Source organism: Vanessa tameamea, chromosome 15 (genome assembly GCF_037043105.1).
Source record: "Vanessa tameamea isolate UH-Manoa-2023 chromosome 15, ilVanTame1 primary haplotype, whole genome shotgun sequence".
Classification (NCBI taxonomy): Eukaryota; Metazoa; Arthropoda; class Insecta; order Lepidoptera; family Nymphalidae; genus Vanessa; species Vanessa tameamea.
Genome location: NC_087323.1, coordinates 2,196,376 through 2,221,447, shown reverse-complemented (window position 1 = coordinate 2,221,447; position 25,072 = coordinate 2,196,376). Strand labels below are relative to the sequence as shown.

The window sequence follows — 25,072 nt, the reverse complement described above, 5'->3', positions numbered from 1 at the left end:
AATGTTATAGTTCACCTTCGAAATTATTTTTGGCAAAAATATAATTCATTCTAATGTAGACGTTCAGCAAGGAGATCCATTGGGTCCTGCTTTTTTTAGCTTAGGTATCCATAACTGCATTTCAAATTTAAAATCTAAATTAAATATTTGGTACCTAGATGATGGAACTATATGAGGTAAAGTAGATGATGTTATTGAAGATTTAGTTAAAATTAAAGAACAATTTGATATAGTCGGTCTTAAATTGAATTTTTTAAAATGTGAATTTTTTTTTACGGACAATTTAAGTCCCCAAAAATATTAGTTCGGCAACGGATATATTTAATAAAATTGCACCTAATATAAAAATTCTTCATAAAGATACACTTTGCCTCCTTGGTGCACCTCTATTTGATGAAGGCATAGAGCCTATTCTTAATGATAACATTAAACTATTTTCGGACAATGTTGACAGATTGGGCATTTTAAATTCTCATATAGCTTATACCATCTTAAAACATTGCCTTTTTGTTCCAAAATTAATGTACATTCTACGCGCGAGCCCAATCTGGAAATATCCTAGTCTTACCAATCAAATTGATGCCATCCATAAAAAAAATTTAGAAAAAAATCTAAATTTATCTCTTGATGAGTATTCTTGGACTCAAGCTACACTTCCCATTCCATTTGGTGGCATCGGTGTGAGGAAAATTTCAAGTGTTGCCCTTCCGGCCTTTCTTTCTTCTGTACATAGCATTTCAGGCCTTTGTTCACAAATTTTAAAATCAAAATCAGACAAAATCACAAATGTTACTGAGGCGATAGAGATCTGGAAGGTAAAGTGCCCTAATGATGATATCCCTAAGGAAGTTACAAAACAAAAACTTTGGGATTTGCCATTGGTCCACGTTACACTACACAGTTTGACACAAAATTTAACAAGTGCCCAAAACCGTGCCAGGCTTCTAGCGTTATTAACTAAAGAGTCAAGTCACTGGTTGAATTCATTACCCTCTAAAAATCTTGGGACACTTTTAAATAATGAATGTTTCCGCATATCAATTGGTCTCCGACTGGGAACACCGCTGTGCTCTGAGCACAGATACCCGTGTGGAAAGGAGGTGGACTCTTTCGGTTTACATGGTCTCTCTTGCCCAAGGAGTTCAGGCAGGCTTTTCCGCCACGGTTCACTTAATGATACAATAAATCTTGCCACCATCGACGTTCCTGCTCTTACAGAGCCTCGTGGAATCAGTCGTGATGATGGTAAGAGATCAGATGGATTAACATTAGTTCCCTGGGAACGAGGACGGGCCCTTGTGTGGGACGCTACATGCGTTGACACGTTGGCCCCGTCTCATATCCGAGAAACAATGTTAAGAGCCGGTGCCGCTGCGGAAAAAGCTGAAGCAAAAAAAAGATCTAAATATTCGTGTCTTATGTCAAATTACTTTTTTGTCCCATTTGCTGTCGAAACACTTGGCCCTTGGAGTAATGGTGCAAAAAGCTTCAAAAAATGTATAACACCTCGCCTTATTGCCTCCACTGGTGACAATAGGGCTGGTTCGTTTTTAGGCCAGAGGATCGGAATTGCGATTCAACGGGGAAATGCTGCTAACATTCTTGCCACCATTCCACGCGGTCAAGATTTATACAGTAACTATTTTTAATTCATATTTGTATATATATTTAAGCACTTAATGTTATCTATTTTTTTATCAGTATTTGTTAAAATAAATATTTATTCTTGTTAGACGTAACCACATATGTTAATCTCATAATTTCATAAAAAAAAGCCAAGAAATATAAACATTAGAGCGACCTTAAAACAAGTTGCAACCTATGGGTAATTACTTAATACTGCGCATTAAGTAAGCCAGCGTAAAATGAAACGTTAGTGCTTAAACTGAAATGCTAATTAGGTACTTTTCAGTTAATTACTACGGAGAATAACCAATTGGCTTCTACTCAGTGATTAGTAGATTTAACAGAACTGCTTTTGAATAACTTAAACGATGCACAGATAGTGCATCAAGTGAATGAATGAATGGTGGTTTTGAGATTCAGTTCATTCTTATCAATATTATCTCTCAAAGAGTTAGCTCTTTGAGAGTTAATATTGATCGTATTTAGTTATTTATTTGAGGTTGCGGGTTGAAAACCATGCAATCACCACTGAACTTTCATGTGATTAATTTATGTTTATAATCCATCTTGTGCTCAGCGGTTAAGGAAAACATTGTGAAGAAACCTGCAAGTGTTAAATTTCAACGATATTCTACCAATCGCATTAGAGCAGCATGGTGGAAACAGCTCCAATCCTTCTCCTCAAAGGATAGGAGGCCTTAGCTCAGCAGTGGGATATTAACAGGCTGTTACTTTATTCTAATACATTTTAATGTAATTGAGTGTGATTGTATCTGTATGTGTATGTATGTGACTGTCTAAGTATTCATTGTACTGAATATCATATTTTATGTAGTAAGCGGACTGTCAATAGACCCACCTGATGGTAAGTCTTCACTAATGCCATAGACGTTGGTACTGTAAGAAATTTGAACCAATTATTATACCACCAATGCGCCACCAAACTTAAAAACTCAGATGTTATGTCCTTTGTGCCTGTAGTTACACTGACTAACTCACCCTTCAAGTCGATACTGAGTATTGGTGGTAGAAATTATGATGAGTCTGTAAGTGGTACCTACCCAGACGACCTTGCACAAAGCTCTACCACCCAATAAAATATATTAGTATAATATGATATACATATTAAACATCAAAAATTAATTATATTATATAAGATTTCTATAAATGTAAATTGACATGATTCTTCTACGAAAATGTAACAGTTATTATGAAATCGTAATGAACATTATCAAAGACTTAATATTCTCTCAAAAGCATTAAAGGGAACTTATAAAACTAGAGAGAAACACGAAACCGAAATTATTTAATTACTTTATTTACGTCGAATTACTTTATTATAACAGATAATTATGTACTTGTGACGTCATTTTTGTTACCTTGGATATATATTATAAGGTTTTTTTTTTTAATTTTGTTCTATTGGTATAGGATCTACGCAAACGTCTTGTTATTCAGTTCATTGAATTTTCTATCAAAAATATTAACATATTGTATAATTATTTTCCAGTGGGAAAGACAATGACGACAATACCCTCTAAAGCGGTCACTGAAAATCAGCGTCTGTCCCTGAATTTCAAAATATACTGTGACTATCCTATTTAGGATCGTACATTGCTGAAGATATCTGATCTTAATATTAGTATAATATAGTGTGTACATATTTATGTAGCAGAGTGTCACAAATAAAATATTTTTATTCAATTCAAATATAATTATAAGTTAAAAAGATATCGCTTCTTAGGGCCTCGAAAGTATTAATATCGCTTATTAGGCTAGCAGGGCCTCGATAGTGTTAAAATATTTTGTGTTTTTAATAAATTCGAACGCTTGGTTCACTAAAGTCAGTCGATATCGAGAAAATCACGCACTTACAGTTATATTTCCAACTCACGTATGAATTTATCTACTTATGCTTAGTCATTAAATTATTAACATTTTCATCATAAGACCCTTACTTTGACTACAGAATTAAGACATATTATATAATGTATTATATAACTAGCTGGAGCTCGTGATTTCGTCCGTATGAAAGTCATTTTTATTATTACAGCTCTGCAGTGCTATTCTGTGAAATCCCTTCGCATCTCACTCCAGAAATATTGTCAATCGTATAACAGTGATACGCCATTTTGACACGTGTATAGTATCAATTTTATAATTATTATAGTAAATGTCGTATAACACATTCTGACTATTCATGCTCGTGTTCTGCGGTGACTTTCGAGTTTCTTGTTACAGAATAGTCTAACTATTTCTTTAAATGCTTTTTTACATTTTCTGTAATATCAACGGAACGATTTGTCAATGGATAAATCTAAACCTAATATTTCTCTAAGCTTATCTTAATCTACCTACATGTCAATTTGCAAGACAATTCGGTCAATAGTTTCACATTTCATACAGAAAAACAAGAAATTTTAAAATTATTTTTATGTTATGTTACTATTTTTTCATTGTTCACTATTCAATATACAGACACACGGTTTCTAGTGCTTCATTATATATATAGATAAAAGTTGCTTTGTACCTCAATTTATGTTACGTTCGTAATCATTTGCTGTATTAAGTCGTCTCTTACTCAAGGAATTCGGTCGTTCCTGACCCAATGAAATAAGGCTAGCTTTCGATATAATGCTATAAATTTTACTGCTATTCGATTTAACAATTAATTTTAAAAGGCGGGAAGATAATCGATAACATTTGTGACTTTATCGTCAAACATTTTATTTTCCAAAAGCTATTACTAGAAGTGAGTATTAGAAGGAATCCAAGAAATCAGGAATTAAGTTTGATATTAAACTAAGACGGTAAGTACTTATTAACTACGTAACAGATATCACTAATAGACAAAAGCCTCCATTCTTCATAAGATTTAAAGCTTATTGCATTTACCTGCTTCTGTGTGCGTTGATGAATATTCATCTTAAATTACGTTTATTGTAAGTGGCTTACTATATATTATCGACAAAACGTTTGAAAGATATTACTTTTGTAAACGTATTTAACATCCTTCAAACTGAAATACTATTAATTTTTATATAATAAAAACAATTTATTAGAGTGAAATATCATAATTCTTTTCTATATCTACCTATAGTTTTGTAATATTTAAGGGCAAATTTTGATTTATTCAAAGGATAAGCGATTGTTTAAACATGAGATGAAATGAAGTGTCCTATATAAAAAAGTGAGAAATATTAGGTATGCTTTAATTAGCTTCGCGTGCAATGAGCATTTGACTTTAGAGTGGACATTTTATTTATGTCGTTGAATTATGAACTTTATTCACAATAAGATAAAGTATTTTATTATAACTCGCTCACGTGATCGTAATTCAACTAGCATGACTTCACAGTCTCTGATGTGTAATACTACTTGAATTATTGGGATTCTAAGACGCTTTAATGGGTTTCTAGCTTAAGTATGCTTTATTCGATCGAAATTGCTCTGTATATATCACTTTTAGCCTAGATTTCTAGATTAAATTCTTTAAAAACTTTAATATATTGACATTATATTTCATTTTGTTCATAAAATATACAAATACTAGCTTTAGGAGAACAAATATAAACATAAAAATTATTGTTATTTCCGGCTAGGAAATTATAAATTCTCGACATTATTCTGCTATAATATGCATGTATTACATATAAACCTTTCTATTGAATCATTCTGTTTATTGATGAAAATCACATTAAATTCCGTTGTCCATTGTCAAAAGATCGTACAGATAATGCGAAGCGAGTTGAGTTGAGTTGTTTCAACGTAGAGATTATAGGAATATAAGTGGGAGTTTTTTAATTTTGTATAAAATGGAAGCAGCAAATATTTGTTAAATGTCTCCTAATTTTAAGAACTTATGTTATAGCTTTATGGTCAACATTCGAAACTGATAAAGTCAGCCAATAGACCAAGACAACTGAGTCGGCGATCCAGTGAAAAGTTGTTTTGTCAAGAAACTCTCTATAACAGCTCGGAGTTAGAAAAGCGGTACTATTCCGTACCTCGAAAATCATGTAAAATTATTGAGCCTGTGGGCGTTCTTTCCGATCATATCAGCATGACGTTTTGTGAGAGTTGGAGGATAGTGTGTGCATCTGTGCACACTTATGCACTATATAGGTGCAGTTGGTAAACTCCAAGTTTCTTTTTTATTGTAATAAACGACTTTTAAGCCGAGATGGCCCAGTGGTCAAACCTAGGCAAGCACCACTGAATTTTCATGTGCTTAATTTGTCTTTATTTCGTGCTCGGCGGTGAAGGAAAACATCGTCAGGAAACCTGCATGTGCCTAATTTCAACGAAATTCTGCCACATGTGTATTCGACCAACTCGCATTGGAGTAGCATGGTGGAATATGCTCCAAACCTTCTCCTCAAGGGTGCCTTAGCCCAGCAGTGGGAAATTTACAGACTGTTAATGTAAAAAAAATGTAATGTAAACGACTTCAAAAGAAAAGCTGATGTTATCTAAACGAATCGTTTTTACAGAAATGTAGTAATTTACGAGATCGTTTCTAAGTTTTCAAGCAAACTGAGAAATTACCGGAAAAATTCTATTCGCAAATGCTATGCATAGTGCCGTAAAAAACGTAGGTATACTTTATACTCCTAGACTCCTGGAGTAATAAGGCTGAGTTCAGATAACTAGAATATATTAAAGAAAATACTTTCAAGTATTATTGAAATAAAACTTATATAACTTATGAGTTTTAGCAATACAAGACTTAAGTTTTGGCGTTTGTTACTTGCTATTGGGAATTAGATTTTACTTGATAGATTGATTCATTTGGTGGTAAGTTTTGGTGCAAGCCCATCTACGTAGACACCATCTACTTATCATATATTCTATCGCCAAGCAGTAATGCAAGCAGTGATGACCATTTACCATCAGGTGGCCTATTTGCCCGTCTATCTATCTATATTCATAAACTCCTTCTTATGGTGATGTAATATTTTATCAAGTCCGATCGAAGTACCGACCAAACAGTTATAATTATGATAATGTCCTTCTGGTTGATTTAGATCACTGCGGCTAACCTCGACTTTGCTGAAGATATCGGGCAGTAATATCTACAGATGTAGATGCAATTTTATTCCCTCAATCTCAAAACCCGATAAGGAAAAAAATAGCGACAGTTCGACACGTACAAAAAAATCCGACAAGGATAAAAAAATTGGCAATTTGACGCGACCAAAGAGGCACAGGACCATCGGCTTTATGTACCTTCTGTGGGATTGTAAATAATGCCAAGTTCTAGACTTCAGATTGCTTCAGAAAAATCCTTGAACTATTTATTGGTTTGGCATTTATACGTTGTACTATAGTGTAACTTGTAGAACTGCAATGGACTTATATGAAACGATCGTCTCCTGGCCATTTCGAGTAAAAATACAAACTTAATGTATACTAAAATAAATTCTTATCCGCTGATTCGTTTTACATATGAAGTATTTTTTCTTCTGAATCGGTGGTAGATCTTTGACAATCAATAAGCAAGTGAAACGCTTTTGAATTAAAAAGGCTAAACATATTGACTTCAATTATTTTTAGATAAACTATGAGAAAAATTAACGTAGAATTTGAGTGCAATGTTTAAGGAGTCTGCTTCACCGCTTCGGAATAGCGCCGGAAACAAACACGACACGCACTACTTTGTCCTTTAACGAACATATTAACTGCGTATTATGCCCACGCATAACGCTTTTTGTCTGGCACTTTCCTAGTAGGTAGTAGTAGTTATAAATCTAATTATATTTTTACCATATCATCTAAAATGACATTGATTGAACAACGTTCCGTCGTCAATTTAAAGAAAATTTAATCAATCTTGTTTAGAATCTTTATAAGTTCGTTCGTTTTTCATCCCGCTGCGCGATAAAAACTTTATAAAATGTCTAGTTTTAATATTAGATATTTCGTGTTCGATGTTTCATACAAAATTAATAGCTACCTTACTAATTGTCAGAAAAATTAAGAAAAATATCTGAAACTGTAATTTTAAAATGATACAAATCCTTCTAAATTATTATTAAACTTTGATCCCTAAAATAGTATTCATTTATATTCAAATAAATCAGTTCTAAAAGGGGAATCGTCGATCTCTCATAATTCGCTGTCAACCATGAGGCGTAAAGGCCGACGCATACCTAGCCGAGCGCAGTGCAAAGCAATTTGCAATACCTAGATATTAATTAGCAACATTGCATTCATTGAAATGAAATCTGAAATCAATGAACTGAATGATATGAATTTGTAAGACCTCTCACAAAGTACTTTCACAAGTAGACGAATCCACAATTTCAGCGCACAAAACCACGTTTGCATGAGAGTACTTGCTATTACGTGCAGCTACTGTGGCGCGATTAAGCGATGCAGAACACTTGCGCACGTCATATTTGCGTACATTCTCCTTAATTATACGTATACTAAATCACGTCTTTTACCCGAAGATGTGCAGATTTTTTTTGTATTATTATTCTTTTTTGTTTTGGAGTATTGCCCGTTAGCATATATGTCACCAATACAGAAACTCCTTAAGCTTTATAGGATTTAATTAATGAAAATAATAATACTATACAAAGTATAAAGTAAGGATATTTTAATATATATCATTTCAAAGGTATAAGAGCTCCTTCGAGACGGTATTCTTCATTTTGTTAATTTAAAATACATTTTCATATATCTGAAAACATCTCGCAGTGTGTGGCTACAGCTTTATAATGTTACATTCATACGACGAGTGCTATCATTTTGTGAGGTTTTATTTAATCTGACGCACTGCGGTAGTGTTGATGTATTGCACTTTTTAGTAACACACTTAGTCGTCTTTATGAACTACGAGCTGTGCCCGCGACTTCGTTCGCGTTTGAATATAACAAAAAAGTTATTGTTGTAGCCTAAGTTACTCCTTATTACATCAGCTATCTGCCAGTGAAAGTCCCATTAAAATCGGTCTAGCCGTTCCAGGGATTAGCCGGAACAAACAGACAGATAGACAGACAAAAATTTAAAAAGATGTTATTTTGGTATATGTACCGTATATACACATATATGCATTTAGTAATAAGCGGTTATTTTAATTTTACAAACAGACACTTCAATTTTATTTTATGTATAGATTTATAAAGATATTTTTAATAATTTTGTATTAACAAAGGAATTATTCTCATGTTACATGTCAATGACCTGTTAGGGAATAAAAAATGAATTAGTCTAATTAGTTTTATATACTGTGGTTTTGTTTTAAAAATAACTACTAGTATGTCAACTAGTTTCCCCCGGATCTTTGCTCGCGTGTGAGCTGGAGGGGCACATGTAACCGTATGTCTTTTTATGGCTCTGAAAAAGTGTAATCAAAATAACATCTATGGAGAATTAATTATTTAAGATTTTTAATTAATTTTATAGTTAAAGATAGTTATAGGAAATAAGAATTAAGTTTTTTTCCTTTATTTGGACATAATTTCCGTTCCAGTATAAGCTTGGTTTAGAATTATTCAAATTAAATCATGCTATTACAAATTCTAGTTAATTACGTTTTTATTTCATATATAAACTTGGAAATTGTACATATGTTTTTTTTTTCACTAGGCAAACGTTTAAATGTGTTCGGCTCATTGATAGGTCATGCATGGTGTGCAACGCGGGCTGCTCGTTAAGGAAAGCAAATAGTCGGTTTTTTTATAGATCGTTTTTTTTCAGTTGACCCAGTACAGCGAAATTCCAATAATTTAAAAATCATATGAATATCTTTAATTTCCTACTCGCAAGCTATTTCTCTACTTGTCTGATATAGCCAGGTATAATTTAATTTAAAAGCACATATTGTGTTCTTGCTTAGAAGTACTTAGATCGATATTTTGTGGTAGGGCTTTGTGCAAGCCCGTCTGGGCAGGTACCATTCACTCATCAGATATTCTACCGCTAAACAACAGTACTCAGTATCGTTGTGTTTTGGTTTGATGAGTGAGCCAGTGCAAATTGTCCTTTTTGATCTTCCATATAGTTCTTGTATAATGCTGATGACGTCGTCCACCGGATTTTGGTCACTGGGGCTAATCTCACGGGTGACCAACCAACTAAGCAGGATATATAATAGTGTCCAAGTGTGTGTGCAAACACAGTTGCACTCTATATTCTGTCACTCTAATAATCAGATGAGATGGCAAATCGACTTGGCTCAGGCGTAGGTCTAACGGCTTTGGCTTTCAAAGACACGAGAATGTACTACACACTTCCAGACATGGGGAGAATCGTTTCTGAGAATCGTTCGAAAAAAAACAATAAACTTTTTATCAGTCTGACATGGGGTTTAAACCTAGGACCTTGGAATACGTGGCCTTATATCAAGCCACAAGATCAACGAGGCAGTCATTCTTGTAATAATCGTTTAAAATAAAAAGAACACTCCTTTGCAAGCTAGCGTTCAACTAACTAGTGATTTGTTATGTTTATATACTTTATAATAGTCATTTCATTTTTAATACTAACACCGATATATTTTAAGTACATCTGTATTCACATTAAGTGAATAATAAAAAATATATATAGGTAGATACGAGTTGAAGAGAATATAATTTTCGAATTTATTATGAATTCGAAATAATATAAATTATTTTTTCAATATTTCACTTCAAATAAACGCTGTCTATTATTTTGAATACAGCCATTCTAAGAAAAATATTCGTAGGAATGCAATACTTTGTAATATAAACAAGAGGCTCAAAGGATATACATACCCTTTGTCCGTTCTTGCGTACGAAAGCTTCGGATTTTCTGTCTTTTTCATACCTTAAACCAAATTCATAAAAGTAAGACCAATGGAATTATCATATGAAACGGAGAGATTATAAAACGGTATTAAATTGGATGTATGAAACTTTTGAAATTCAACATATGTTTGTTGTTTCATTAATAAAATTTGAAGGGAAGGTATGGAGCTTATTCCACCGCGCAGCTCCAATGCGGGGTGGTGGATATGTATGCGATAGAATTTCATAAAAATGAGACACAAACAGGTTTTCTTACGATGTTTTCTTTCATTACCGAGCACGAGGTGAATTATAAACACTAATTAAGCACATGGAAATTCAGTGGTGCTTGGATTAGGTCGATACCTTACCTTCAAAGGGAGAGTATGACTTAACCCAGCTTAGTGGAACTTTTACATGCCGTTACTTAACTTATTTTTTTGCAAATCATAATAAAACCAAAAACTGGATGTAGTATATACTAATACGATAAAGAAATACGGATTTTTTTATTTAAATGCGCTGACCTAATGAATTATCCGTCTGGTTTATAAATTTATTTTTGTTTTGTATTACCCTTTGAACCACGGTGTAGATAATGTTAAAACTGCAAGGATAGATAGAGCTATTCTGTAAGTAGCCCAAAAATCTGTAAGTAGCATCAAATAAAACTCAAAATAAATAAAAATAATTGTAAATTTCGATTGTGTGTCATAAAAAGTGAAAAAATTACGAATCAAATTTAAATTGCAGCCAGACATGAAGCCGGCAAAGCTTTGTAGTTAATACAAGTTTCGTATCATTATTTATACATTTTATTCTAAGTCTTAAAACGTATAATTAAAGCATGCCAGAGGAAGTCCTCTGTTTTTGACTTTACCCATTCGTTCTCACCACAAAACGCGCTATTCAGAAAATAACAAAAACTGTATCTTATGAGGTTTTACGAACAAGCGCACTGCGGTAGCGTTGATATACGTTTTGCACTTTTTAGAAACGCATTAACGCTACTAAAATACAAGTCTACAAAATAGTAAGGAAAAACCGCGTGTGAAATGTGTTAACGCGTTTAGGATAAGTTTCACTCGTAACTTTGTCCGTGTGAACGTAGAAGTAGACGATGACTTTCTAAAACGTAAAATTCTACGTTTTCTAGTAAGACTTGTTTTCTTTTGTTTTTTTTTTGGATCGAAAGTGCTTGCTTGAATTTAAACATTCATAGCTTACTGGTGTCGTGGTGTACTTTAAACTTGACTTGAGAAAAATATACGAGTATAAGTAATTCCTTGACGTTTTCAAAGGAATTACTTATACTAGCTAGTGTTGCTAGCTTTTTATTTTTTTTAATCACTTATTTAAATAATAAGTGCGTTTTCAACATAGATCTATATTGAAAGAAAATTATAATTGTAAAAAAAGCAATAAGTAGGTACAATACACCAATTCGTAGAAGATTAAGAGCATTTTTAACTTTTTTGTTATCGACGTAATGTAGATCAAAATTTCTATCCAACAATTTCTATAATTAATTCATCATTATATTTTGGTGCGGTATTATAATTCGAAAATTTAGATTTGCAACTGCAAATTATACTCTAAATTTCAAAGTTACCAACATCAATACTTGTTTTAGCTTAGCTCATAATTCATTTTCACCCGGTACAAAGGTGATGTTAAAAAGAGTATAAGATTATATTTAACTTAAAATCAATAAATTATATCGTAATATTTTTGCACACGGAAATAAAAATGATGACACCAAGTCGATATACATACACCAAGAAAACATACGAGAATTATTATAAAATCGCAACAGGAGAATGACGTCACAGTTACGTCACGTTATTTTAAATATAATGATGTTCTTCTGACCAATTTAGTCAACTCCGCATATATTACAGTGCACTAGGGCCTGAGAAAGTTTACTATCATAATTCGATGGGACGACAATTCTGATACATACGTACATACGACTAACAACTTTACGTGATTTCCGAGGTATGGGAGTGCACACGCTTCCAATTTCTGGACTCCATCTTGCTATTCAGAATATTTCGAGAGAAAAATGCAATTATCTAATCGGCCCAACCTGAAGGTTTAAGATTTCGAGATCTGTTTCTAGCAACTGTCCCCCAGACTAACAAGGCAGTCAAAATATAATAATAATAATAAAATGAATCGCATACAAAAACGCAAACATACTACGTATAATTATAATTTAATTTAAACTTTCACATTTCACAAAACGACTTGTAGTACTACAGAATATGTGTTAGTCTTGGTAAAACATTTCCCGCTTTAATTAAAGTAGTTTCAATAATTGCTTCTTACTTTTAATTGTATAAGATGAAGCGAAATTGGAATTCGGTAACTAACTAACAAAAATTTCAACATCCAATAACAGATTACAGGAATAAAAGAGGGAGAAAACGATAAAATAAACGCTCACGGCGCTTAATTAAAATTTTTCCACGGAAGAGTTTGGTCAAACGAAAATATTAAAAGGCGTTTTAAAAATCCATCGCAGTCTTCATTCGGAAACTTTTATTATTCTTTAGTTTCGATTTCATTGCAGTCCAGTTGAAAATGGCGTTAGATTCATAATGGATGTATTAGAATCCGTTGAAGCTACTCACCTCACTTACAAATACACGTGCTCGAGTTAATGCGTGCTCGCGTTCATTAGCGTGCGGACTCATGCATTTGCAAATTCATAAATGTATGTTTGTCTTTAAATCATCATCATAAAAAGGAGGAGGTTATGTTTCACGAGCATATTTTATGTGATGATTATAGCATTAAATGCTTGTAATTGCTTATAACAGCTTCACGGATTTAAAGTTACGCCCTAATGCAACAGAGAAAAATGGTTCATATAATTATTTTTTTCGTTTTGTATTGATAAGAATACATGCAATCGGACCACATGGCATCTAGACATTAAATATAAATCATTCCTTACATCGCCCTGCGAGTCCAACCTTGGGAACTGAAATGTTATGTGCCTGCAATTATACTGGGTCACTCATCCTTCAATCCATAACACAACAATACCAAGTATTTTTGTATGTCAGGAGAATATCTGATGTGTGGGTAGTACCTACCTAGCATATTCCACCAACCCGCATTGGAGCAGCGTGGTGGAATATGCTCCATACCTTCTCCTCAACGGGAGAGGAGGCCTTAGCCCAGCAGTGGGAAATTTACAGGCTGATTATGTACCTACCTAGATACGCTTGCACAAAGCCCTACCAGCAAATAGAAATCATAACATTTTTATTTAAAGTTCAGTTTAACATTTTAAAAAAAAAGTCACAGAGTTTCTTTATTTCTCAATAACGTGACAGTCGACTTCGATATTTTGAACTACATTAGTAAACTAATTTAGGCAAACACATGATTGCTTTATCGAAATAGGTTAATAAATCATTTCTAAGTAATATTGTATTGCAGCTTGTATTACCGTCTATATAGCGTTGTCCTGCTGCACCTCGATAAGTTCAAATAATTTGTAAATAACATATGTACACTTACTAAAATTAACAATATTCATTTAAGCGGCTTCTCTGCTGAACCCATCGGAAACATAAATCAATATCCGTAAATCCAATCTGCCACTATTTTGAAACATAGTATTTATTTTATTCAATTTAAAAATGGAATTCATTTATTTCATTTTCAGTACTTTTAAGTAATTTTCGTTGATTAAAAATCCATTTATAATAGGTACGTATATATAATATTTTAATGAAAATATTTTGAATATCGAATCCAAATATTATATTACAGTTATGGGTATAAATAATAAAAACATATAAAACAGTTTTATACGTCATTTTGTAGGTGATAATAAAACTAATCTTATGAAATAAGCTCATAAAGAGGATTTTATGACAATTTTTCCTATTATTTCTAATTTGTTCCTCAATGTCCTCTTTCTTCGGGGAGGACTCTGTGTAATGGCCTATTATGTACTCATATGCCAGCCTACAGGGTATTCTATACCATAAAATGTAATTGCTACTAGAACGTTTACAAAATTATATTATTACAACGTCCGTTTACGAAATATTCTCAGATTTTCTTTAAATGAAAATTTAAGGAATGGGTACTTTCAGGTAAATTTATAGGTGTCGTTTAATACGATGATACTAGTTATCTGACCGCCAAATAGCTATACTCTGTTTGCTAAATACTCTGTATTGATATGTTCTGGTTTAAATGGTTTGTGTCTTAGTTTAATTACAAGCACAAAGGACATATTATAATTATTATCTCGTAACCTGTAATTGCTGCATGGTGTTAGAAGTGATATATTATATGAAGTATAAACAATAGCAAACTTTATATATAAATGGATATAAACTGATTATCTGATTTTAGTTAATAATATTTAATCTAATTATTTGAAGTTAAAATTCTTGGGCAGCTTTTGCTTCTGCAATGAGAGTCTCATTTCAAGGTCAAATTTAAGAAATTTAAACGTTTATAGAAACGTTACCTATAGAGGTAACGTTTAAGTGAAGCACTTATCAGTGCTGTCACGAGTAATGGGTTAAATTTAATTACATTCGAATTTGAATTGTCAATGTTATTATAGGGGCCGATTTTCGCCATCTAACAGTGCGTAGTAATAGACTTCTTCTTGTGAAAATGAAAGGGTAAACAGCTTAGAGACTGAGGTATTATTTATCAATAATATATACATCGTGCTCGAAAAATCAAATGCACAAATATTTTTGGTATTTTTGTATCGCATAGGTTGGCAGAATGGACCATCTGATTGAACGTGGACACCACTGCATAAACATTGGCACCGTTAGTAATTTTAACGATTCATAACCGTCACTAACCTTGAGAACGAATAAACGAGCCAGTTTAACTAAACTGGCTGACTAATTCTTCAAACCAGAACACGATGCCACATTATTGCTGCTTGTTGGTAGACTGTGTGACGAGTGGATGATACCTACTCAGACGGACTTACATAAAGCCCTATCATCAAGTAAATTATAAATAATGTCATATTCGTACACATAATAAGTAAAAAATAAAGGAACGTCGGTTTGCTAGAGAAACGGCGTTAAAATGTAATTTCGATAGCAAACATTTTTGAAAGTAATTGTTTGTTGTTTACGATAAGACGCGTCTTTTTATCTTTTCTGTTCAACAAAACGATGAAAAATATTATGTGATATTTTGTATGTATATTAATATTGTTTGCAATAGAATTTCATCGTAAATAATTTAACATATACACTAAGGAGGAATATTAAAGAGGGGGGGGGGGTAGGTTTTGCTTTAAATTTATATTTTGACGATATTGTGTATACGCATTAATCTCAGAATGTATTCAGTTCAGTTAGATTGGTTTTATCGATTTGTTTTTTTACGTTGCTCATCAGATTACGTTGAAACGATGTCCAGTCGTTGTTGGCACTTATGACCTTGAGCGGTGACTATCACTTTTTTTTTTATAGGTTAGTGTTAAGTCTAGCTGAAGGTTAACCTGATGGAAAATTACTACCACCGCCCATGGACAACTACAACAACGGGGTCTTGCAGGTGCATTGTCGGCCTTGAAGGGAAGAGAAGGTTATTTTCTTCAATGTTCCTAAGTGGTATCCGTTCTGAAAAACTGTCGGCTGGTTCCACAGAGTAATTGTGCGGGGTAGAAAATAATATAAATACGATAAAGTGTAAAAAAACGGCCTTTTATAAGATCCAAACAAGTTGTATATTTAAATTTTCTTTAAAATTAGTCTCTGTTTTGTAAACATATGTTGATTTCGTTTGTAAAGAGATAATTGAGAATCGAATTGAAAGACACTTCCAGGAAGTTTATTTTTACATTTCTCTATCATCTCAGTCATCTAATAAAGTTGGTAACTTTTTAGAGTTCGTTTTCTTTATGTTTTATGGAGATTGAACCCTTTTTCTTTTATTTGACAATGGCTTCGTGTCGTATAACTTTGAATAAATTCAATTGATTACGCATTTAACTGAGATAAAACAATTTATAGGTTTGAATAAAGTTAATGTAATTAAAACTTATTCAGAAATTCAATTGAATACTTAAGTTTTATAATTAGCCAAAGTTAAATATATAATTAATTATTTGTTCGAAATTGCAGAGACCATTAAAATAATCAAAAGCAAAATGAAATAACTAAAAGTTATTTCCAAGAAAAGACATACTATATTTCAAGGAACAAAATGTAATTCATATACAAGTGCAAACGAGGAGATACATCATTTCAATTTTTTGAAATGTACCTTCTTGTATCTGTCTTCAATAAGGAAATACAATTTCTTGGAAACTCTCAACTCACTATTACGTTTACAGCAAAGTGACCTTTATGATTGTAATAATATAGTTCAACTTGCTTTGCCTGAAATTCGTCACTATGTCACTAGCTCACGTGTAAATTTCACATAAATGCGGAAATCAAACGGTAAAACCCTCGCACGGAACGGCTACTGCCATAATAATTTGATGGCCCCATACGTTACGACTCTGGCATAAATTTTATGAATTACTCTCACTGTCCTTGGGACTACGGTTATTACAATAATAAAATCGGTATCATTTACCTCATGAAATATTGTATAATTGATGAAGAATTTAGCATTTAACAAAGAATCCTCTTTTATTTTATATAAAAATTATATATTGGTGGAAAAATGGAAAATATGTATTGATATTTGGCTTCGAAATTGTTTGAACAATCACGATGAAAAATATTTTTTAAAAGATAGCATAAGATAAGAAAATTATCCTATACATTGTCAATACTATAATTCTGATTTCAGAACGATTCCCTTCTAAAATTCTTGAAGAGCTAGTTTTCCATCAGCTAAACTTTTTCCTTAAAGACTTTTCACTTCTCAATTCTTTACAATCCGGCTTGAGTGTGGATCATAATACGGTCTCAGTTCTTGTCAAAGTTTCTGATAACATTCAACCTGCCATGGGTCATAAACTAGACATACATATTTATACAATTGCACCACCTGGTTGTCTAGAAGTATTAACTCACACATTAGTAAGTTCTAAGCATTTTGGTATTCGATTAGCTGCACTTTTGTGACGCTGCAATACATCAAATTCTATACCGTTTAAGCAATCGTCATGATATTTGATCCTGATAAATATTTTAGCTTAAATTTTAGCGAATTTAATCTTCGAACTAATTTAAATAATGCCAACATTATAATCTTCGCTTTTCAAGTGTACCAGAAATTGTGTGTCCCCAAGATTTTTTTATGGAATAGCAATTAAATTCTATATTTCACTTCGATTAACTTGGCACTTACATGTATTGTGTATGTATGTATGATGTAAATTTATTACTTCATATTGATATATTGGTTTTCTTTATGTATTGACTGCGATGCTGATTCAGATCTACCAGGCGTGATATCCACATTCTTTCATTTGCACACCTATAGATGGTCTCTTCTAAGATTAGATACCAACTAAAAGATAAAAAGATTAAAAACAACAATTTCACAAACTCAATTTTCAACTCAGTTAACAACTAGTTAATTTAAAACACGTTGAATGGTACATACGATCCATTTTCCATTTAAGACCAAATAAATGCTTCGTACCAAGTGTTTAACCTGAACAGACATTTTGACAAATGGATTAATTGGTTTAACTTTAGGTGCGGAGGGGGAGCGAGTTCAACTCCTGTTATATCACAACTTTGATACACATGTCATACGTGAGTTTTTTTAAATTTATAAAATATACTAATTTAAATTAAGAACATAGAGTTATAAAAACCTCATAGATAGGTGAAATTACGTATTAACGAGTACGATTTGGAGTTAACTTCACCATGTTGCTCTACTACACATATGTATATGATATTCTTGTTTTTACGCGATGTATATTCGTCACGATATTGTTCTTAACTGCCGAATATCGAATAATAATAATTGTGAACTAACATGTTAGTGATGCTTGTCGAATTTGAGCCACGTGATCTGTCCTGTAGCGATCTAGGCTCTGACATGTAGCTTATGATACCGGTATCACATGATATTGATTTATATTGATAATTACGGCGTGTTACTCAATACAAAATTATATTAAAGATAAAAAAAGCGTGGAATTAATATTCATTGATTTCTAGGCAGGCATATATAAAAATTGAATTGTTCTTTATTGACATACTCTGTAATTAAAATGGCGGAAAAGAGTAACTCCTGAGTTCTAAGAGGAATCTACTTTCCGAACCGGTGGTAGTTTTACATTTAATTTAATTCAACACCGTAATATGACAATTCAAAAGTGCTTTAATGAGCCTAATAGTTCAATGTCTGGTCATTACACGAACGAAAGTTAGTTTCTCATGAAATAACTGGATATTATATAAGTAAAATCTAGTTATCAACCACATTGTATTAATAATAATATATATAATATATAATACGACATATCTTTTATCTACTATTCTTTATTGATAATCCGCTGAGTCGATGATACCCACTCAGACGGACTTGCACGAAGCCCTAACACAAATGCGTTATCAGCAAATTAAGTGCAGCATATCAGTAAACTATAAGTTGATAGGGTCACGTTTTTAATCACATCCACACATAACACGGTCACATACAAGCATTCACACACACATGTATATACACAGCTAGCTAGTTTAATCTAAATGATTTAATTAGAGTTTTCTTTTATTTGTTTAAATCTATTACTCGCATATAAAATTGAAGTTACTTATGGAAGAGTAGCCTCCTCCTACAGGTGTTCCGTAATTTATTAGGAGGCTCTCAACCTTGTACATTAATTAAAATATAATAAATAAACCAAAAACTTTATTACTATATATATATCAACTAACGATCAAAAAATAAACTTAAGTTTATTTAGAGTTAGGTTATCTGGACTGAAACTAAGTATTTTTGCTTGGCGGTAGCATATACCTGATTAATGGATTGTATCTACCTAGAATTTACAAATTTTCCTATGTTTAAGTAAACGGACTTCGATTTTCTAATGTTTTATTATAATTAACAAGGTATTTTACAGTCTCATTTTACATAATATCTCATTACGACAGGTCTACGTCACTCATACAACTGAGCTAAAATTTCATTAAATAGTAATCCGACCGTCTGCCGCGGGATTTAATTCCTAATTACATTCTCGTTTTGATATTATATTAGATGTAGTTGAGATGGACTAAAGAGTAAAAATATATTGGAACAAAGTTGGATGTTTAATTTTGAATGCTGATTCGATATGTTTTAAGATGTTTTAAAAAAATATGATAGTACTCTTTTGTAGCTACTAATGTCAACTAGTTTAATAAAGTAACAGAAGGCTTTTAAAAAACTCTTGATATTTTCTAGAATTAAAAAATATGTTACTGAAAAGACTAAAAATTACGTAATTAATTTCTTGAGTAACATTTAGAAAAAAAATTTGTTTGTGAAGTGTTTCGCGTAAATAATTTATTTAAAAGGTTTTCAATCCTTTTGCTGAATTCAAAGAAATTTATGTAATTTCGATTGTTATAAATTGGTCGTGTATTGACTTTACGTTGAATTATAATCAATTTCTAATTCGGTTTTCTCAAACTCAACAAAGTAGGAAAAGTTATTTACATCGAACAAGTTCGTGATACAACAAAACTAATTATTTATTTATATAGACTTTTCTTAAAAGTAATTCTGCTAAACAACTCAGAGCTACATAATTATACATTAAAGTAATTAATTTCTTAATAATATATATTAAAAATATCAAAAGCAAAACACTAAAAGCTTTACGTCCAGTGCTATTAACTAATTCTAGCAAAACCAGAGTACTTAGCTTCTAGACAAATCGAGCATGAAGTTCCCACGTAGCGTATTGCTATCGATTAATGCTCTCAGTTATAAAGCCTTTAAGAAAATACCTTAATCATCCCTAAAACCCCACGAATTGTACACGTGCCTACATAATTATTTTTTTCATCATTCATGAAAAACAAAAGTTTATTAATGGCAATCTCGACTTGATAGTACGGTGTTATGGAAGGCTGCTGGGTATGTAAAACCCATTCATCATCTTCGGACATCTCGTCAAAATTCTAAATTTCATCCGCACTACTTAGATGTCCGAAAATCCACGACAGCGCGATTCTTAAGATATTTTCTGCCCCGCAAAACCACTCTGTAGAACCAGCTTTCGCCGGCGGTTTTTCCGAACCGATACGACTTGGGATCCTTCAAGAAAAGAGCGCATTCCTTCCTTAAAGGCCGGCAACGCATCTGCAAGCCCCAGGTGTTGCAGATGTCCATGGGCGGTGGTAGTCACTTTCAATCAGGTGAGCCTCCTGCTCGTTTGCCACCTATCATATAAAATATATATATGGTACCACCAAATACGATAACTTAGTATTTTTGTGTTCCGATTTGATATTTGTGTGAGTCAGCGTAATTACAGGCACAAGGGACATCAATGATTGGTGGCGCATTGGTGATGTCGGGAATGATTAATATTTCTTGTTGGCCCATAAGGTCATGTACCGATGTAATAGTAATAAAAAATATATAAATAATAGCAATATGAATCTATTATATATATATATATTCTTTATTTTCCTTTTTTTTTTTGAGGAAATAATGAATTTTAGGGATGGCAACCCATACTAAAGCTGAACATCCACGAATTCAAATCCGATAAACAAAGGGTCCTCATCGGTTTATTTTACGTTGGTAATTTCATTCGTCTCATGATCAGGAGAAAAAATCTTGGGAAGTATAAATAGTTTAATCGTTAAGTTCAACAAACTCTTAAAGTTTCATTACGTATTTGTTTAGTAAACAATGCCCAAAGTTTTGTACAAATATTACCAAACGGTACATTGACGTTCTAGAGGGAGGTTAGTTTTATTAACGGTCCAATGTCTATGTACTGTGGTGACCATTTACCATCAGTTGGCTTATTTCCCCGTCTGCATACCTATGCCCTGATAAAAAAATCTTTGTTTTAGAGTGTATAATTAACGTACATATAATATGACTACTTTATATGTTGACTTACTTGATTACACGAGGTAACAGCGTAAATTATAAATCAACAAATAGCTAATATAATTGTATCTATGGAAGAAAAAGAACAGGAAACCTCCTTTCATTTTTTAGCTTTGTGTTACCATTTAATTTATATACAATACAGAGACTCACTCTACAAAAACTTTCAACATTTGTTGTTCTCTTGTCTGAAATAATTGGAATTACGACTATAGCAATTTCGTTATTAAACTACCGAAGCTAACAATGTAGTTTTATCTTCTTCATACTTCATACGAAACAAAAAAGTTACCGTGTTGCTATCTCACTCGCACCAATCACAATATCACTAGAGTAAGCTATCAAATGAGGCTTCTTAATAAATAATTCATGTTTTATATTGCAATATTAAAAATATTTTTTATGCAATTTACATTGTTTTCAAGAAATAACGTGTTCTTTTATTATTTTTTAATAAAACGTGAATTTTGTTTTGGTAGGAAATATCATTATTATGATAACTGTCACAGCTGAAGCTCATATTATGTATATTTAAATTGTTTGTGTTGAGGACATCTCCTGATCGCGGCAGATTACATTCTTATGTAAAATCGGGCAAATTAAAAAATACGACCACGGTTAAAACAAAAAATATCGTAAGCTAAGACGTTGGCAATAAATAATCATAAATTTTATTATTATTTTATACTTCACACTAATATAACAAGTTTTTAATATATTACTTGGTGGTAGAGCACTTTGTGCAAGTCCCTCTGGATATGTATTATTTGTTGTGTTCCGTTTTGAAGGGTGAGTGAGCCAGTGTAACTACAGGCACAAGGGACATAACATCTTAGTTCCCATTATATTGGCGATGTAAGGAATGGTTAATATTTCTTACAACACCATTGTCTATGTTTGGTGGTGTCCATTTACCACCAGGTGGCCCATTTACTCGTCCAGGAACCTATATCATAATATATGTCTATATATATATTGGGTTTAAACCATTTCATTAATTATGATTAATCTCATAGACTATAAAAGAGAAAAAGTAATAACTTAATTGCCCACTGCTGGGCTAAGATATTTCTTTTAGAAGATTTGAAACTTATAAGCCACCACGCTTAGTCCAATGCGGTTTGGTGGATACAAATATTTTTGACCAAGAGATGAATAAACACAAATTTATTAATCTCGATAATATTATTTATTAATATTAAGACTACTAGGTCAGTTCATAGATACACCGTGATATTAAAAATAATAATATCCGTGGAAGAAAAAATATTTAAAAAATTCAACACAGATAAAGATGCTAGTCAAAGCCAGTGCGTAAAATAAAACTAGCATAGATCGCTAATGGCCCAGAGCGACACGAGGACCGCATGTGAAGAACAACGATTGGGTAATAATACTACCATGCTGACTCACAGCGGGTTGGCCAATATCGCTTTAATTTATCACTTGAAAAAACAGTTTTCACTTATAATATAAAATACACCTTTGTCTAAGCCAAACGATATAATGTTCAAAAGTTCTAAATGTGTTCGAAATTAGCGTTTGTATATGTGATAATTGCAAGGCTAATTATAAATGGTTAGCGTTATATAATTACATAAAATATATTGTACTTTCTATTAATAGTTGATTTTCAATGTTTGCCGGAAAATAATTACGACCACAAAACTATGAATATCGCTCGTATTGTTCTAAATTAACCGATTAATGTAGTTGTTTGAACTTAATATTGTTTGTAGTTTTGAATGTTGTTATACATTCGTATATTCCGTTGTTTGATGTGGATGGACGAACATCGTATTAATATAAAAAAGTATTAGTGAATAAAGAGAAAGAATGGCGAAAGATCAATGAACTCTGTGGACGAGATTTCGGAGAGTAGATAGTGTCTTCGAAACAATAGACGTTATAAATTAATGAAAGAGTCCTCAGAAGTTGTATCTAAATAAATAGAAGAGAAATAAGACATATATGGCAAGAGGATTACCATATTCATGAAAATGTTTGAAAATCATAAACTTTACATATTAATTGTTTTTCTTTTTAATATTACGAAAAAGATAGATAAAATGATGTGTCATAAAGAGAAGACAATAAGACATTCAATTTGGATATCATATTTTTTAGTATAAAATAAAAATGTGGCAGGATTAAAAGACCATAACTTAGAAGAACCATGAACGGTCAGTAAATACTACCTAAACCTAAAACGACTTTGATAATACAAGGCCCTAAATGTTAGTTTATACATGACCAATTGAGACTAATATTTAATTTTAAAACTGTATTGTAAGTTGTGACTGAATAATACAGTTACATAGTATAAAACAAAGTTGCTTACCGCTGTCTGTCCCTATGTATGCTTAGATCTTTAAAATAACACAATAGATTTTAATGCGGCTAGATAGATTGATTCAAGATAAAGGTTTATATGTATAATACAAGCACAATGTAGTGAGCAACACTGATAATTTTAGAGGTTTCTAAAGTGATGTCGTAAATAAACAAATTGTTTGCGCTTACAATGTAAATGCTATCTCAACCCTACGAGATAGATCAAACAATGTACTACAGTATTGTATACCTTAATAAGGTAGTAGTATACGTCTATCTCCTAGGGATAACCCACACTGACTATTTTTTATCTTTTACTTTTGACGAGAAATAATGGCTTAGTTTCGAAGCGATTTGAAGCAATACAGCATTAATCCTTAACCAATTAAGTACCTTAAAACATTGTGCATTTAATATAGATAAATATGGCCCTTTACAGCACGTAATTTAAATTAATATTTTCGAAGATATTACAGATTTAAAACGCAGGCACATAGCGGTTTGTATTGTCTAACAATTAAAAAACTATGAACGTTGTTAGAAATTCTGTACTATATTTACTATCAGCATTGCACCCGTGCGAAGCCGGGGCGGGTCGCTAGTGTGTTAATAATGTGGAACGAATTTGTTTTGTGCTTGTTACCGTAGAGTGAAATAGCAGACAACGTTATGCCCCAAGACCTTCCCCCTCTTTCTCTTTCTCGCTGTCTCTTTCACGTACGTCATATACGTCATATACGTTTTTATATAACATTATTTAAGCATATTGTTGTGATTATTTTGTATTATGTCTTATCATTAAATTATTCTCAAACTTTGTTTATTGAATATATTTAATTGTATCAGTTATTTAATACAAAATATAAAACGAAAGCAATTTCATTTTAACCTGGTGTATTTTTATGATGAATATTTTACTTCGTAGTAGTGAAAGCCCGTCTGTGTACCACTCTCCCGTCACGGATTCTACCAGTAACCAACAATACTTAACATTGTTGCGTCCCAGTTTGAAGAGTTATTAAACCAGTGTAACTGTAGCCACAAGGAACATGGCATCTTAGTTCCCAAGTTCGGTGACGCAATAGTGATGCTAGGAATGGTTCATATTTCTAACAGCGCCAATGTCTATGGGAAATGGTGACCACTTACCATCAGGTATCCTATAAATAATACTATACATTTTGTTATAACTTGACCTCAAATGTATCTGCAGCATTTTAACTTTCAATTGATTGACCTACAATCTACATATACGTATGTATATTCGTACATAAGGCCATGACAGCGTCTGCCTTTACTAGTTACATAATATA

General features: G+C 32.3%; 2 protein-coding genes across 5 annotated transcripts in view; both read right to left on the bottom strand.

The window, feature by feature from the left end:
* The window catches only part of LOC113396537 (connectin-like), a 141,028-nt gene that overhangs the window by 73,970 nt on the left and 41,986 nt on the right, over positions 1–25,072 (bottom strand). Inside the window, exons 1-2 of one of the 4 annotated variants that reach the window (XM_026634512.2) lie at positions 13,019–13,052; positions 10,371–10,422 (exon numbers count right to left, since the gene is read on the bottom strand). The exons of 1 other annotated variant lie outside the window; for it this stretch is intronic. The gene's annotated coding sequence lies outside the window, so the exon portion shown is untranslated. Of the gene's footprint in view, positions 1–10,370; positions 10,423–13,018; positions 13,074–25,072 lie in introns of those variants that run through there. 2 more of the 4 variants (XM_064217119.1, XM_064217118.1) reach the window with 2 other exon arrangements.
* LOC113396540 (ammonium transporter Rh type B) overlaps positions 1–25,072 on the bottom strand; it is a 217,764-nt gene that overhangs the window by 157,178 nt on the left and 35,514 nt on the right. The window lies entirely within an intron of this gene.